The sequence below is a fragment of the Gavialis gangeticus genome, unplaced genomic scaffold (assembly GCF_001723915.1).
Source record: "Gavialis gangeticus isolate Ggan-Ray unplaced genomic scaffold, GavGan_comp1, whole genome shotgun sequence".
NCBI classification, from domain to species: domain Eukaryota; kingdom Metazoa; phylum Chordata; order Crocodylia; family Gavialidae; genus Gavialis; species Gavialis gangeticus.
In genome coordinates this window covers 88,491,508-88,499,082 of record NW_017729034.1, presented here as the reverse complement: position 1 = coordinate 88,499,082, position 7,575 = coordinate 88,491,508, and the positions used below count along the sequence as shown (strand labels likewise).

At 42.1% G+C, this 7,575-nt stretch overlaps 1 protein-coding gene across 2 annotated transcripts in view; it reads right to left on the bottom strand.

Annotated features, from left to right (window-relative positions):
- The window catches only part of HIVEP2 (human immunodeficiency virus type I enhancer binding protein 2), a 154,459-nt gene that overhangs the window by 36,148 nt on the left and 110,736 nt on the right, over positions 1 to 7,575 (bottom strand). For both annotated transcript variants that reach the window (XM_019527193.1, XM_019527194.1), the window contains exon 3: positions 3,018 to 3,062. The gene's annotated coding sequence lies outside the window, so the exon portion shown is untranslated. The remainder of the gene's footprint in view (positions 1 to 3,017; positions 3,063 to 7,575) is intronic.

Below are 7,575 nucleotides of genomic sequence, written 5' to 3'. Positions count from 1 at the left end.
ACATTGCCCTTGGCATCCAGCTGCTTTGTTAAACCCCTGAATGTAACTAAGCTTCAAAAACCCCATGTTGTTAAGTAGACAGAATGAATGGCTATGCAATGGTCATCAAGGAAGATAGTGAAACTATGGCCTGCATTTTCCAAAGTGACTAGTAATTTAGGGTAGCCAACTAAAGCCGCTTCAAAAAAGAAAAGGTCAAAGACCTGCCCACATTTATGTGGCCCACTGAGCTAGAAGAATTAAGTAAGGTATGCCAGTTTTTGTCCAATGACACACAATCGAGTAATGTGCTAAGCATTATATCCAATGCCTTTTGCCATCCCATTTAGAAAAACCAGGTACCTGTTTACAGCTGGTTTGACTGCAGGTATCATTTGGCACAAGTGCAACAGGTGCCCCAAACTTACACCTTTAGATCCACAGCTACACGCCTGAACCATTCTGCCCTTTCACCCCTTCAAAGACTTTTTAAAGCGGTGTAATTTTCAGAAAGTACTGAGACACATACTAAATAAAATGCAGGCCATTTCAAAGTGTCCCAAGCTGAACGAACAGGGTGCTTCTAGACATGCACAGACACTGCTCTGATATGCTGTAATTACAGCATGTTGGAGAAGATTTGATTAATCAAGTCTGCTGGACCATGCAAATCAGCATGCTCCAGCAGTCTCCACATCTTGTGTATCCAGTGTCCTTGAGCTTCAAAATGGCAGCTGGGATACTTTAACTAAAGCTCGGCGAACAAACTTTAAGGTGCCCCTGCCACCATTTTGAAGTGTGAGACACTGAATCCATGAGAGTGGCTCTTGGAGCTGCTCTAATTAAAGTGCCTCCCCCCACCTCAGCCCTGGAGCACATGTAAAGACATCCACAAAGACTGAGGCCCAGAAAACCATCTCACTGGAAAATGTAGAGTTCTAACTCAATAACTTGTTCAAATCACTAGATCATGTAATTGTCTTATGTGATAAAAGACAATTTATATGATAAAATCCAAGTTACCCCCTTTTAAGTTATTTTTAAATGGTCAATATTGTTGACCCCCCAGTGCTCCAAGGGGAGCCAGAGTCAAGAAGTTTGATGCTAAACAGCCCCTTTCTTCCCAGCAAAATGAATATTTCCAATGGAGTGATCATACAGCAAACTTTGATTGAAATTCTGCATGAACGGATATGGCTAGGAAATAAAGGAGAAGACAATGCACATAACACATCACACAAATATATCTAGATATACTCAATAATCAAGTAGCAGTTTAGTAAACACAAGAATCTTGTAACTTAGTGCTACTTGACTTCCTCATTCTAAAATTCCTAACAGACAACAAACCCATCAAGAAGATCTTACCCCAAACCAAAGACTAAGTTGTAAGAGGTATGAGATGATCAGAACATCTTCAGATAGGAACTTCAATAAAGGATGCAGGAGGAATACATCTTAGGGTATAACTAAATGTCACCAAATTAAGTGGGTCAGCTGTGCCAGAATGTGTCCGCTTCATTGGGCAAAACGTGTCACCTGTTGTCCTACCCACTGATCCTGCGGGACAATGGGTAATGTGTTTCCCACTTGCAGAGACCTGCCCCAGGGAATCTCTGAACTGCATCTCTGCAAGTGAGGAAAGCTGACTCTTTTGCAGTTCCAGGACTGAGACTGCTGAGACTGACATCCCCAGACCTGGGACAACACTGGAGCAAGTTCGACACCCCCAGGTTGTGCAGTCCTGGAGCTGGAGCCTCCTATCAGCTGTGTGGCAGTCTCAGCTCCAGAACCACAACAGAGTATTGACATGTGTCAAGGGAATTCCAAACCAGGGAACCCAGGGATGCCAGCCTTCCCAGGACACCGGGGGATCAATCCTGCATACCCTGGGAACTGCAAATGAAGGAGTTCCTGCCTGGGGTGGTTAGATAGTATGGGCAGCTTCAGCCTGCCTGAACTCTCCTGCCTTAAAGCAAAAAGGACATTGGCCACAAAGCAGAGGCACAAAATCATACCACCTGTGTCATGGGCACAAATTTTGGGCAAGGACCTTTGTTTGCTTGGACTTTGTGCTGCCATCATTTTTTTATGGAAGCACAATGGTGACATGTGTTTACATCCTTAGATTACTGATCCCTCTTTTATCCCTCTCCTCAGTAAAAGCTTACAACATTACTTAATAGAAACTTTCACAAATACAGTCAGAAAGATGATGTTCTTCTGTCATTCTTTTGGTCAAGGTAGAACACACTCATCTGAATACTTAAACAAGATTAGACATCCTAAACCTGATTAAAACTGACTTTAACTTCTTTCAAGAAGTTTCTCTCATTGGGGACATAGTTCCTTTTTATATTACTTCCCTTAATGTAACTTACATTAACCTAACAATACTTAAGGCCTATTAAATCACCAACCTATAAATAAATTTAACCTGACGGTCTACAAAAATAAAAAAATGCATTTTACATTTTTAAAGGAAAGTGTTTAAGCATAAGGTAAACTAGCAGTATCAGTTCATAGCTCCATCTTCCTGTTGACTGCATTACATTGTAGTTAGAAGATAATGCTGGAGATGAAGGCTGAAGATGAATTATGACAGTAATAGTTTAAAAACTGCAATTTCAGAAACTTATACATGTCAGATTTAAAAGTAATTTAGAACTGCATGGTGTCTAACCAGGCTACAGCACTTGATATGCTGAAGTGCAATATGTTTCCACAGTTCTATTTATAAAGAAAAGAGCTTAGGGGCATGATTTGCACTGCCAAGCATAGGCAGAAGAAAAAAAACTGCAGGTTCTCAGCTCCCATGTTTTCAAAACATATTATATTTTCATCCTGATACAAGGATGAGGAAAAAAAGGAGTCAAGATTCCACATCAGCTGAAGGATCAAGAAAATACAGAGCTTAAGGAATGTATTATATTCTTGTGGCTGGAGGTCTGAACGTGAATTGAAAGCAATTGACAAAGAATAGGAAAGTGGAAAGAGACTAAGACATGTATTTTTTTTACAGAATAAGTAAATGTTACCTGCATCTTCTAGACCTCTAGTAGGCATGATGATCTTGAAACCTCCTGTGAAAGAAACACATGCAGTCAGGAGAAAGTCTTAAAATTGAGACCTGACACTAGACAGAGTATTATAGTAACTTCCTACTGTACACAGCAGGAGACAGAGAAGTGCATTTACCCACCCACTAGCAATGAGCAGCACCTTTGTTCAGGTTTTCATCCCTGGGATACAAGATATGTGCCAAGTAGCAAATCAACACCCAAATCCATTGGTATTCCTTGAGAATCCATCTTTTTCTCCTCCAGTAAGAAGCCAAGACATGCCAAGAGAAGTCATTGTAAAGAATGCCTCCACTATGACAGTATTATTAAGAGCTATAACTTGCCACCTGCATGCATTACAGAAGAGAGAAGTCTTGAGGAGGGGCTTGAAGAAAGAAGACTTGAAGAAGCCTTTTTTCTTACGGACACCACTGAAGTAGTTCCAGGCCAGAAGTCCTTTCAACAGGTACCAAGAGGTACAGCAGCTGCAACAAAATTCCATATCTCTCCTCCATCTCCATTACGTACCCAGCCTCTTGCAAGAAACAGAAAGATCCTGGGGTTGGACTGCGTAGGGACATAGAGGGTGGGCTTAGGAAGATGAAAAAACATTAAGGGAAAGTTTTCTAGGTCTGGCAGGCTGTGAGTGGCAGAGAATCCAATCTGGAGGTACATTAGTAGCATCACTAAGTAGGTCTATTGAGTGATGCTAGAGAACAGAAAGTCCATGCTAGAAAGTCCTCTAAGGCAGCAGTTATCAACCATTTCTGGTTGTGAGCTGGAGTGACCCATTTCAGGTCAGAGGTGGATGGGTGGGTACTAGGACCCAATCGCCAATACCATTTCTCTGTGGCACCATGAGAAGAATGCCTGCAGTGGGTGCTCTTCCCCACAGCAGCACAGAAAAGCTGCTGCCAAAGACCTCTGGTACCAAATGTCACCAAATCCCACATCCAAGAGCCAGATATATTGGTTCCACAGGCCAGATATGGCCCACAAGCTGTAGGTTGCTGACCTCTGCTCTCTGGTCATATTCATAGGAACCAAAGCCCATGAAATACATGGGAAGACTTACACTGACTTCAGTGGAATTTTCACCTGTTCCCCCAACCCTCATTATGGTAAGAAATGTTCAGTAGAATAATGATTTTCATTTAATTCAAGTGTAAGCTGTGCAAATATTACAATCATATTTATTTTGATCCTTCAGAGATGGAGAACAAATTCCATTGCATTTCCATTTACCTTTAGAAGTAGATCTTTATGTTAAAATGGTTGGGGCATGGAGGTTGGTATAATAACTGTCAAGTAGAAGCCTTTACAAACATGACCTAAAAGACCTATGCTTTAGTCTTCTGAACAAAACCGACAGATAATTAAAGAATTTCTATTATATATGATAGAAAAATATGCAAAAGAAAAAAGAACAAATATGGTACTAATTTTCTGTAATCACACATCAACAACTGTTGCAAATATCTTTTAGCTAACATTACTTAAAATGTAAGCTAAGTGAGGCATGATCACTCTGTAAGCTAACTGAGGCATGATCACTCTTGTATCATCTATTATCAATTATTTGTTCAACAATCCAAATTGTATCAGCCTTTTTGTAGGTATGAGGACTTCAGTAGCCAATGAATTGTTGGATTAGTCTGGATGCATACAGACGTTTATTTCTATGGGAAATTTCCCAGAAATTTCCCGATAGAAATCCTTCCTACAGAGGGAGCAGTACAGATGTTCAGTCTGCACCTGCCCCATCTCCCCTTCTCTCTGTGCTTGCCTGAGACCAGAATGATTCCAATCTGGGGAAGGTAACCGCTCCCTTTCTCGGTTCCTGAAGGAAGTGAGGAAAGACTCCCCGTGCCTGTCCCAGACCTGCCTCCTCACTTTGCCCCACATCTCTAGCATTGGGGCAAAGCCCACAGCCCCTACCCGCAAGCAGGACAGTGCCCAGCTTGGGGAAGAAGCAAGGAGCAGTGGCTCTTTCTTCCTGGACCAGGCCTCTCCTTGGAACAGTCTGAGAGGGAAAAGGAGCAGTGCAGCATAGCTCTCAGCTCCTTCCCCAAGCTGGGTGCTTCTCTGGATCAGGGAAGGGACTGGAGGCTCTGCCTCACCACTCTGTTCCCTTCCTGAACCACTGTGAGAGAGGCGAAGTGGGGCAAAGCCACCCATCTGGAGCATCTGCTCCTTTGCTCTACTTCCAGTTTCAGAAAGTGGAGCAGAGACATTAGCAGGGTAAACCTCCACCTTCTCACTCCTGGGACTCTGGTGTGAGAAGTAGGTGGGAGGGCTCTGCTCTGTTCGCAGTTCCCAGGAGGTGAGGGGATGGAGAAGTTGGACAAAGCTCCTGACCACTCCAGAAACCTGGGACTTTGGTGTGAAGAGTGAGCAGGAGCTTTGCCCTGCTACCCTAGGGAGAGGCTCCCTGAATTCTGTTACCTGTCAGCTTGCTTCCCCTTGCCCCCTCAACTCAGCTGAGTGGTCAGAGTGGAGGGAGCAAGGGGAGGTTGGCAGGGAAGGGAACTGCTCCCTGCACTTGGCTCTCAGTGCTTATTTCTCTGGAGTTTATTGCTCCTGGGAAGCTCCCAGGTACATGGTTTACACGTGCGGCTGGACTCTAGCACGTTGAGCCAGGTCACAACAGCCCTGGCTGGCAGTGGATCCGGGGGGGGGTCAGCCTGCTAGCCTGAGGCAGCTTTGACCACGCTCAATGGGCTGTGGAGGGACTGACTGGGGAGCGAGGGTGCTTCAGCATGGGGTTAGCTGCCAGGCAGCCCCCGCACTGAAGCAACCTTGCGACCCAGCCAGCTGGCTCAGTGTCTGTACATGCGCTGCTGCATATAATATTTGTAGTATTTGTAAATACAAGTACTACATTGCTGTAATATTTACAAGTACTACCCTGCTGTGGAGTTTATTAGTTTTGTGCGCTGTAATAGGGGTGCATGTGTAGACGCTGAGAAGTTTACTGCACAGTTAATTAGTCAACTGTGCAGTAAATGTCTTATGTAGATGCAGCCAAGGGCATTCAGCTTTGATATGCAAATGAATTTCTACCGTACAGAATTTCTCTCATCTTGTCATGAAAATGTCATGTAGCTGGAGTAAAAAACTTTTCATTTCTCTAATTTCTTTTTCCACTAAAGAATAGGAGTAAAAAAAGTCATCGCCAGTTGTTTGAGATCTACAATGTTTCTGAAACTGCTACTATGGAGCAGATCCACAGTTCTGTATTAGGAAATGGAAGTTAGCTAAAAAAAAAAAACCTTCTCCAGACAACTCTAAATTGAATTTCAATTTATGAATGATAATACACAAGCAGGGAAGTCAAAGAAGAAATCCTTGCTGGCTTATGTACTATGAGAGCAGAATACGGGAAGAAGAGAAAATGGTTACTAAATGATAAAGGACAAATCTTTTATTCTACTATAAAGAAAAAAACTTTTTTTTCTAATTAATGGACAATATTGCAGAAATGGAGGAGAAAAATTCCAAATCATGTCCCTTAAGTTCCATATTCACCCTGTAATGAAATATGTGTAGCAGAAGACTGTCAGACTGTGGTTGGAACCATGATGGCAGGAACTATGTTTGGACAAATGATGTTGTTAATACAGTTTTAATAAGTTTTTCCATGTGGATAAGAAATCCTATATTATAAAAAAAAAAAGTCACCAAAAAATAGCTTTTTTGAGATCCACATTATTCCAAGACAACCTAGCCAATTCTTCATTATTTACAGTTCCTATAGACTAATTATGGCAGCTAACCAACTCAGCTAGTCAGAAATAAATAGTGTCAGAATGGGCTCCACCAGTTTTGTCAGGAAAACCATACTAGACAAACATGCTAGACAAACCATACTGGCCACAACAAAGTTTGAACACAATCCTGGCTAACACAGTTTAAACAGAAGTGTAAGTGGGGTTGAAGATGATATTTGTACCTTATTTCTTTCAGTAGTTTAAAACATCAGGTGTTAGTAATCTAAATGAAAGGATCTAAAAGTTTGAAACCTAGCTTTCTGTTTTTCACAGGCAACCCCTCCTCCCAAGTTCCTCATTGAGCAATGTTGTGCCATGTCAAGTCACTAAAGACTTTCATTTATCAACTGATTTATACTCCTACTTTGGTCCAACATCACTGATATATGTCTTTTCCCTATACTGCTCATCATAGAAAATATGTTCTCTAATAAGCAGAAACTACCAATATTTCAAGCTAAAGAACAGAAAATGCACATTTTCTTTAATGCCTTTGGCACAGCACTGCTTCCTTTGGAGTGATTGAGATGAGCCCACCTACAAGGAGGAGAAACTGCACTGCAAGCTAAATGGAGCATATCATTTGCCTTTAGTTGTGAAGTCTTCTCTGGAAGTGGACTGAGTCCAGGTTTTCCTATAGGAAAGTGGAGTTGCAGCCAGACCCTCAAACCACACTAATATGCTATCTTCTCATTGCAAACCGGCAGATTTTAGATTTCATTTCAATGAAAAATGTGAACATGAGAAGATTACTGGAAAACTGG